The following is an 11,341-nucleotide window of genomic DNA, read 5'->3' on the forward strand; positions in this document are numbered from 1 at the left end:
TTGTTCGATATTTTCACGATAAAATGGCTCTGTAAATGCATAAAAATGCATTTACAGAGTGAAATTAGTGTGTGGAATAAGAATGTCTTTGACAATTTAGCTGGCAAAAGACACGAAAAATCGTCGATTCTTTCGTATTTGAAGCAATTTGGAAATCGAAGCGGAATAGAATTTAACATTAGTAAATAATATAAAATAAATATTGAAAATTGTAACGAGATAATTATGGCTAATAGATATATTATATCTAAATAAATAGATGTTATATGTTTTTATCAGAGCAAGAATTGGCATTTAGAGGGCATATGGAATATATTGGATCTAATAACAGAGGTAATTATAATGAACTTGTTTATTAAGTACGTCAGATAAATAATCTATTAAAAATACATTTAAAGAAAGAATTAACTGATTGCCCCTGGATGTTGGCTTCTTATAGAAACAGCTTCCCTATCATCAAATGTCACGGCACGCCCCTGGAATGAAAGAATTATTAGATGAAGGCATGATGATAGTGAATAAGGACTATAACCAATAGGAAAGAATTAAATTCATAATTCTTATACTGTATTTCACTGATATAGATTATTGTTAAACTTTTCCTGAAAAATGTTCTATATCATCTTGAAGGAAAAAATTCATTATCTCATTCAAGCCTGGACAACTATCCATATTGGCCAACCAAGTACCAGTACTGAACATAAGAATATTACTCTAATATTCATAGAAGGCATTGCAACTTTTGATGTTCACTTTCAAAAGAGGATTTGTCCCTTTTCTGATGGGATATGACACTGATATAGATTTATAGTGGTTTCAACAAAATGATGTAAGATTCCATATTAAAAATATCACATAGTTTACAAAATTTGAGATAATAATAAAAAACACCCTATATAAAGTTTCCATGGATTAAAATTATAATCCAATCAAATTGAACAGAGTAAAATGATAAACTATTTTTAATTCATAAAATTATTTTGAATGTTTGAAATACTCTGTTAGGGAAAAGTGTTTGCAATTTAAAAACATAAAAATGAAAGTAATTAAAATTATATTGATAATCATAATCCAATATGCCTATCCTAATGATATGCCATTCCTATACTGCAGGTTAACAACTGAAAATTAATTAAAGATTATTCTTGATAAAAGTAAATTAAATGTCTATGCATTATTCACTCATGGATAAAATTTTAATGCTGCAACAACATGCAAATTAAAAAATTTAATTATTTAAATTAAAGTAAAACTGTTTCTAATACTTTTAATATAGATTATTTAAAAAAATATTATGATAACCTTATACAATTTTGAATTAATACATATTTTAAAAATATTTTTATTCCATTAATAAGATAACTTTTTAATATAGCTGTGCTAATAGTATTATCTATTACCTATACTGCTAATAGTAATAGTGCTAATAGTAATAGTGCTAATAGTATATTCTAAAAATATTATTTTTATGAAAATATAAAAAGTTTATTAAAAGTTGTCTATCAACATAAGTAGTGATTTTATTTTAAAATCACTATTTATATGATAGGGCTTATATGTTATGAATTAAACCATATAGAAACATTTATAATATTAATTCATTGAAAAAAGTAAATTGGTAGTTTACATTTCTGTTGACAAACAGTCTTTATTTATTCTATAAATTGATAGAACTAAACTTATAAAATTAAATCTTTTTTTCGGCAATCTTAATCAACAAATTTGGAGTGCTTCTGGGAAATGAAATATAAAATAAAAAATAATTTTATATGAATAATACTAATAAAAAATATCATCACTATCTTCCTACGTATTGTTTAAAGTAGTAAACACAGTATCATATTTTATTAATATATAAGTCCTTAAACACATCTTGTAGGTACAAATGCAGCTCTAAATTACACGATTAGGACCTTTGACCTTTTTTTTATCTACTGAAAGGATCTAAAATTTGGGGGTCCAAACTCCTCATTCACAATTACAATTTTACTATCTTGTAAGAGAATATCCGATGAACAAATTTGGTAAAGAATGTTAAAATATACCAAGAAACAGCATTTTGAAATAACGAAAACATAATCCGCGAAAACATAAACAATATAATAAACAAATACAGATGTGTAAGTTTCCCGCGAAACAATAGAAATCAGTTACAACTCATATACTTAATCAATACACAAATTTTTATTTTATTAAAATTAAAATTAAAATTTAATAATTCAAATCTTATCCTAACATTTTTTCCCCTTAAAGAATTACTTACTTATTTTTTTTATTCGTCAACAAATCCAAATTTATCTCCACATTCTTAATAAATGACCTCCGCCTTCCATTTTCAGACTTAAACTAGGAAGCGGCATTCGTACTGTTTACTGCACGCTCTCTGTTAGAAAAACTTTCAAAGAAAAAAAAATATATATATATATGTACATTTGATTCGCATTTCGTGCTGGATTTGCTTAAATATTTTTAAAATTTCAATTAATATTATTAAAAACTAAATAAAATTTGATTCGACGAGAACCTGTCGACTGGTAGATCGTGAGCTACGTTTATATTAATTGTTGCCAGAAAAATATTTTCTTTTCACTATGTTTTGTAGATTGGAGAAATTTAAAATTTCATTTTACATATTGCCTACTATTTAAAACCTGCTCTTTTATTACTTTCGTTTTACCTTCTTGGATGTTATGTATATGTCATAGAATAAGTTATTAATATGGGCATTATATATCGCGGCTGGATGGCCGAGCGGTCAAGGTGGCAGCCTACCGCTCTGGGGAATCCAGGCTCGAATCACGAACAGGTCGAAAAATCCCCAGGAGATTTTCGGGGGGTGGTCCGTTCGGATATGTCGGGGCCCGTCCCTCACCACCTGGCAGCCCCATTGTGGGCCTGGCGGAACCCATAATGAGTTTGCAAGGAGAGGTTCCCCTAGTGCCCACAGGGCGGAAAGAATTAAGAAAAAAANCAACAACTATATAACAATTTTATCTATTTTAAACACAAATTTATTCAAAAATAAGTATTTTTTTCTTTTAAATTCTTTCTACCCTGCAGTTACTAAAAGTGGCTTCCTTTTTAATATGCATCATTCATACAATGATACAATGAGAATTAAATATTCAAAGAACCAACATATTTAGATCATATCAAAAAATTCTAAGCCACACTAACATGTAAAAAACTGTATGAACTCCTTTACCTGAAGGTATTACAGGTCACCTATGTACTTAGGAAATTTGTTGCAGATGGTAACAGTGGCAGACTAGACTGTGTTTCAAAATGATACTATACACAATGTAAGAAAAATTGTTCATTATTAAAAACCTATTACTCAATATATGGATCTTGTATTTTTACAGAAATGAAAAATTATATTCTGTTTCTGTACCATCACTGAGACACCATTTACTGATTTGTTAGTTTGAAAAAAACAGGAAGTATGTTAAATAAATAAGAAAAAGACACAAATAGATTATCTCAGTTTGCTCTAAAAACATTGTTCAGGAAGCACAGGCAGTGATGTAAAAATTTTTAAGAAAAGGGCTCTAACTTTTATACAAGAGAGTGGAATGTTATATAACATTGAACCAAAAAATCTGGACTTTTGCTGTTTCTGTACAAATGCAACTCACTAACAAGGAGATGGTCAGGTCTCTGATTCAAACAAAACTTGCTGAGCATGTAGCCCTAAACTTAAAAAGTGGGATTGTTTAAATAATAGGATCCACTTCTCAAGCACTTCCAAAAGAAACCAGCCTATGAAAATTGAATGTTTAGGGTATGTCCTACTGCACCGATTGACTGCGAGCAGAGAGAATCTTTGTACATGCTTCCAACTCATGAGTGACTTCTGTCCAGAGTGGATGCATTGTTTACAAAATGAGACAAGACAATTTTGTCAAATGCTTGCTATGGAAAATATGACAAGCATTAAATTTGACAGGTAATTGTTATCACTAATTAGATATACAACAAATATAAAGAATCTTCATAGAATAAAAAGTTAAGAAAAGTTTTATTTCTAAAAACTTATACTTACAAAATCAGAAATTATTAAATTACATAAAAGATTATTAATTAAAGTACATACAACATATATACACAATTTATTTGTCATTCTGTTTTCATTCATCTACAAAATCAACTATTTTCTTCTTTGGAAATGCGAGCAGTGGAAGTGGCAATCAAACTTACTTGGTAGCTGCTTCCTGCACACGCATGCAGAAGTGTTATCTGGTAGTCGCTACATGCTAAACATGATTACTCCAAACACACACATTTGCTAGAATCAACTTGTCCACTCAGCTTGGAAGTGCGTTCACGCCCATAATCACTGGACGCTGCCATGTAGGACATAGCCTTAGCTTATGTTTTTGAAGTTTCACATTCCTCAAAATGGTTATAGCTGAGTAGATAAGATACTAGCCACTGGAGCTATAGGATGTAAATTCAAACCTTCATAACTTTAGTTTTTTTTTTTATTTTTTTTTACATGTAAGATAATTATTTTATTATTTAATCATATTATTAGCATTATTATTACTATTATTATTGTTTAAAGCTCATGTTTAAAGCTCATAAAACAAGAGATTAAAAATCTAGATGTCATTTCCTGTTTAACAAACAAGAAGTTTCTGTAGATTTAACTCTTTTAATGCTGTTACATAAAATTTTTATTTCTTTACATTTATTTTCACATATTTTTGCTTGTGATTATATACTACGTCACCACAAGCAAATAAGTTTCAGATGTTACTGCGCAGGGACAAAAAAAAGCGGTCTGATATGAAAATAGGATAATATAGTTTCAGCACTTTCTTTAATTGTTAATGTTATGAACAATTTCCTCATGCATTCACATCTGTTACAATTTAAATATAACGATACCACCATATCTGAAAATAAATATGAAAAAATTAAGTTTTATTTAATGACATAAAAGAGTTAAATCTACAGACTCTTCATTTTTGCTAAACAGGAAATGATATCACAATTTTTAATCTCTTGTTTTATGAGCTTTAAACATAAGAAATAATAAGGCTAATGATATGGTAAAATAATAATTATGTTACAGATAAAAAAAAATTCAAATTATGAAGGTTCAAAACTACATCCTATAGGTCCAGTTCCTAGTGTCTTATCCACTTAGTTATTGCCATTCTAAGATATGAAACTGCCAAAGACATAAGCTAAACACTAAATTTCCAGAGACCCTTTGTTTGGACATGCTTGAGAATTGGGTACTATTATTTGAACATGGAGCTGCTTGTGTTTAGGGTTACATGTTCACCAAGTTTTGTTCAAATCAGAGACCTGAATGTCTGACCTCCCCTTGTAAGACATTGTTAGAAGATAGAACACCAAGATCTTTTAGAAAGAGAGTAAGGAGCACTTTTAATACACTTCCATATGAATAGATAAACAAACAAACAAAATATTTAATTTTGACAAGAATTCTGGGTGGCAACAAAAATTCTGGATTTACTGAATCTAAAATTCTTGTTGCCACCCATTACATCAACAATGTGATGCATATTATTTAGTTGAGGTAAGTCCAGTACTAAATATGTGAATATCCTAGACATAGGCTGACTATCTATACCAGGCATGGCCAACATATGGCCCGCAGGCCAGATCCGGCCTGTCTAATGAATTTATGTGGCCCGCGATCAATCTTTCAATATTAACTACTCAATAGCTCGATGAAAAATTCTGATGCCTAAAAAAAAAAAAGGTCAACAACTCACCGTGCATTTAGAGTTAATCCTCCATTACAAATCATGATAAAGCATGATAATGTGAGAAATGTATCTGTAATTTCTGTCTACAATTCAGTCTCTACGGGGTGATACCACAATGAGATCTCGCACCACCTCAAAATCTTCCTAGGGCAGCCTCTGGTTCGGCCCGTGGAAAAAGTTTTCTTTCCAATCTGGCCCGGGGCAAAAACTGTTGGCCACCCCTGATCTATACCATTGTTTGTTTTGCTCTGTCCCAGCCATCCCATTGTTTCAGTAAAATTTTAACTTTTTTCTGTTTTGTGGAAATCAAAAATCTTACTCTCTAGTTTGTACATTAAATACACTTGTATATTGTATTTCAAACTTGTGATTTGTTAGAAAATATTTATTCTGTGTTGATAAGGATCATAAACTTGGATGGATACTATTGAGGAAGAAATGGCAGAAAATGTAGCTTCTAGAATAGTTTCAATGAAGTGTAGGTACACATTACATAAACAGAAACAGTGAAATTCAACAATTTGATCAATGGACATTAATAATGACAATAACAAGAAACAGTTGAAGAAATTAAAAGAAGAAAAAAAATCAATGTAGTTGACAAATGGATCAAAACATTTAATGAAATGCATGAAAAAGATCTTAAATTCCAAGATTGTAATAACTTGATAAAACTAGTCCCTTGTTTATCAGGACTACAACTTTTGTATAAAAAATATTTTAACTCATAAATTCCCTGTGACCAAAAGAGAAGTCAGAATTAAATATTGAAGCCATGAAAGCAATGCTAATTATAAGCAGAACTGCAACTTACAATGTGTTTTATGATAAAACTGTCAATGATCAAAACAAAATAGGTTTATCTACAAAAACATGCTTGGTTTGACTAGAAAATCTACATTAACCTAACTATTAAATTTAACATCATATTGTAATAAAAATATCACTATTTCATTATTAGATTTAAAAAAAAAAATCTTTTAGAGAAGTTTAGGAGTTTACTATGGACATAACACTTGTAAAAAAAAGGTTTTGTGGATTGTTATTATTCAACGCAGTGTTAAGTAGTTGGAAGTCTTTTTGTCTTTTAGAGAAATTTACATATTCTTTTTACACCACCAAATCGATATCAGTAATAATGGACTAACAATTTGTTAATAATGCCCATCCATATTTCTAGATGAAATTTTAATCAGAGGACCTGTATTTATCAGCTGCAATTTCTCCATCCCATTTTGGTATCAAGAAATTATGGTCAGTCTATCTTAGACACAACACCATAAAACCCCTAACAAAAAAATTATTCAATAAATACAATTACTAATAAAAATAAGCTATAATTATTAATAGCCTTAGTAAAGGAATCTGGTTGTTCATTTGATGTTTGAAAGATTAAGCAAAATAAGAATATCTGGAGAATTAATTTAACTCAAGCATTCAAAAACACTGTAACTAAATGAAACAGTCGCGTTCCGTCATTAGAAGCATTGGAAGCACCGCTTCCCTCGTATTCTCTAAAAAATAAATAAATATTAATTTTAATTATATGAAAATAATCACACAATATTTTATTATAACCGCATTATGTATCTTATTACAAATTTCTATACTACACGTGGAAAAAAAATTGCTATTGTATATTAGAATATTAGTGGCGTAGTGGAATTTTCTGTATTTTCAGATTACGAAAAGCCAGATTTGCGCATGCACTTTACAGAGCACCAACCTCACCCGGTTTAGCCGGTGGAAGCCTACGACCTTGGGTGAAAGCTGCACACATATAAAGATTCCAATTCTATCAAGGACCGGTTCTGGGCTGTTAGCCGCCTGCCCACTAGATATTTCGATTACGTGAATAACGAGTAGATTTATAACTTAACCCAACCGATAAGAATTTACTGGTATGTTTTTACGATAGTTCTGTATAGTTGACAGGAGTTAAAAAAATCCATTAAAATATTTGATATATTTATTCCGCTTTCCGATTTTATATTACTCACGGATTTCGATGTTAAACCAGTGATATTACGATTTCGTACATCCCATCTTTAAGGGGATGTAGAAAAAAACGTGTACAATTCTTGTATAATGTTAAAAAATTAACTGTTACTTTGGTAGCATCATTTACAACTAAATTTAATGAATGAGAGAGATGCACGAGGTACAGAAAAAGCTCTAGAATTTATTTTCCTTAAATTTACGATTTATGTATCCGTTTGTCATAAAAATTTGTCTTTCCACTTTTTCCCGAGACTACAAATATTCGAGTACAAAGTAACTGGTTTCGACTTATTTCTACTTAAGAAGTAGTTAAATAATTAAGCGATTAGGGAATTGGGGACATAAACAAAACCCTGATGAAAGAGCCGGAATATTACTTAAACAAAAGCTTAACCGAACCAATCTATAGCCGAGTACAGTGGGGACTGATTTCTTCGAAATACTGTATTAGATGTAATAAAGACAGAAATTTTTCCAGTTCGACGAGAGTGACCGAAAAGTTGTAAATTTTGGAAATTTCCGTGGACAACACCTGGTCCTAAAACGAATTAGTTAGAAAACAAACGACGGACAATCTATTAAGTTTAACATATTTAGACTTTTACAGCTATGGTGAGAAACGTTTAAAATTTACAAGAACCCTGTCGCGTCTTTTGAGGTATATTAGTGATGCGACAAAAGAAACATTTGACATTGCCAAATCCCGAGGGTATCGGCACCCTCGGGATTTGGCAGCCCGCGTGCATGTACAGTACACACCGCACACCTAGCAGGACCGTCTCTGATTCCACTCGTAGGGAGCTATTTGACTAAGTGGTTAAGATTTAAAGAGTAAAGAATATTTTATGTTATTTTCATGTACGTTTCATTACAAAGTTATATTTAATTATAATTTTCTTTAAAAGTATATTCATACAATTGAAGAATATTTTGTACCAGGTATGTATATCCACCACACATTTTATTTCACCAAGTAAGTTTTTATAATTTTATTTTTAATTTTAGCCCTTATATCGTGGCTAGCGATTCGGAATGTAATTGCGATATTGAAAATTTATTTTAAAAAAGTTTTGGCTCGAGATCATATAATGAAAAAGAAAACATTATTAAAAGAGAACGGCCAATGCCTAAGTTAAATATAAACGCTTCAATAAAAAAATTTGTTCGATATTTTCACGATAAAATGGCTCTGTAAATGCATAAAAATGCATTTACAGAGTGAAATTAGTGTGTGGAATAAGAATGTCTTTGACAATTTAGCTGGCAAAAGACACGAAAAATCGTCGATTCTTTCGTATTTGAAGCAATTTGGAAATCGAAGCGGAATAGAATTTAACATTAGTAAATAATATAAAATAAATATTGAAAATTGTAACGAGATAATTATGGCTAATAGATATATTATATCTAAATAAATAGATGTTATATGTTTTTATCAGAGCAAGAATTGGCATTTAGAGGGCATATGGAATATATTGGATCTAATAACAGAGGTAATTATAATGAACTTGTTTATTAAGTACGTCAGATAAATAATCTATTAAAAATACATTTAAAGAAAGAATTAACTGATTGCCCCTGGATGTTGGCTTCTTATAGAAACAGCTTCCCTATCATCAAATGTCACGGCACGCCCCTGGAATGAAAGAATTATTAGATGAAGGCATGATGATAGTGAATAAGGACTATAACCAATAGGAAAGAATTAAATTCATAATTCTTATACTGTATTTCACTGATATAGATTATTGTTAAACTTTTCCTGAAAAATGTTCTATATCATCTTGAAGGAAAAAATTCATTATCTCATTCAAGCCTGGACAACTATCCATATTGGCCAACCAAGTACCAGTACTGAACATAAGAATATTACTCTAATATTCATAGAAGGCATTGCAACTTTTGATGTTCACTTTCAAAAGAGGATTTGTCCCTTTTCTGATGGGATATGACACTGATATAGATTTATAGTGGTTTCAACAAAATGATGTAAGATTCCATATTAAAAATATCACATAGTTTACAAAATTTGAGATAATAATAAAAAACACCCTATATAAAGTTTCCATGGATTAAAATTATAATCCAATCAAATTGAACAGAGTAAAATGATAAACTATTTTTAATTCATAAAATTATTTTGAATGTTTGAAATACTCTGTTAGGGAAAAGTGTTTGCAATTTAAAAACATAAAAATGAAAGTAATTAAAATTATATTGATAATCATAATCCAATATGCCTATCCTAATGATATGCCATTCCTATACTGCAGGTTAACAACTGAAAATTAATTAAAGATTATTCTTGATAAAAGTAAATTAAATGTCTATGCATTATTCACTCATGGATAAAATTTTAATGCTGCAACAACATGCAAATTAAAAAATTTAATTATTTAAATTAAAGTAAAACTGTTTCTAATACTTTTAATATAGATTATTTAAAAAAATATTATGATAACCTTATACAATTTTGAATTAATACATATTTTAAAAATATTTTTATTCCATTAATAAGATAACTTTTTAATATAGCTGTGCTAATAGTATTATCTATTACCTATACTGCTAACAGTAATAGTGCTAATAGTAATAGTGCTAATAGTATATTCTAAAAATATTATTTTTATGAAAATAAAAAAAGTTTATTAAAAGTTGTCTATCAACATAAGTAGTGATTTTATTATAAAATCACTATTTATATGATAGGGCTTATATGTTATGAATTAAACCATATAGAAACATTTATAATATTAATTCATTGAAAAAAAGTAAATTGGTAGTTTACATTTCTGTTGACAAACAGTTTATTTATTCTATAAATTGATAGAACTAAACTTATAAAATTAAATCTTTTTTTCGGCAATCTTAATCAACAAATTTGGAGTGCTTCTGGGAAATGAAATATAAAATAAAAAATAATTTTATATGAATAATACTAATAAAAAATATCATCACTATCTTCCTACGTATTGTTTAAAGTAGTAAACACAGTATCATATTTTATTAATATATAAGTCCTTAAACACATCTTGTAGGTACAAATGCAGCTCTAAATTACACGATTAGGACCTTTGACCTTTTTTTTTATCTACTGAAAGGATCTAAAATTTGGGGGTTCAAACTCCTCATTCACAATTACAATTTTACTATCTTGTAAGAGAATATCCGATGAACAAATTTGGTAAAGAATGTTAAAATATACCAAGAAACAGCATTTTGAAATAACGAAAACATAATCCGCGAAAACATAAACAATATAATAAACAAATACAGATGTGTAAGTTTCCCGCGAAACAATAGAAATCAGTTACAACTCATATACTTAATCAATACACAAATTTTTATTTTATTAAAATTAAAATTAAAATTTAATAATTCAAATCTTATCCTAACATTTTTTCCCCTTAAAGAATTACTTACTTATTTTTTTTATTCGTCAACAAATCCAAATTTATCTCCACATTCTTAATAAATGACCTCCGCCTTCCATTTTCAGACTTAAACTAGGAAGCGGCATTCGTACTGTTTACTGCACGCTCTCTGTTAGAAAAACTTTCAAAGAAAAAAAAATATATATAACATATTTGGAT

This window comes from Centruroides sculpturatus, unplaced genomic scaffold, assembly GCF_000671375.1.
Source record: "Centruroides sculpturatus isolate CEXI.00-Female unplaced genomic scaffold, Cexi_2.0 scaffold139, whole genome shotgun sequence".
NCBI classification, from domain to species: domain Eukaryota; kingdom Metazoa; phylum Arthropoda; class Arachnida; order Scorpiones; family Buthidae; genus Centruroides; species Centruroides sculpturatus.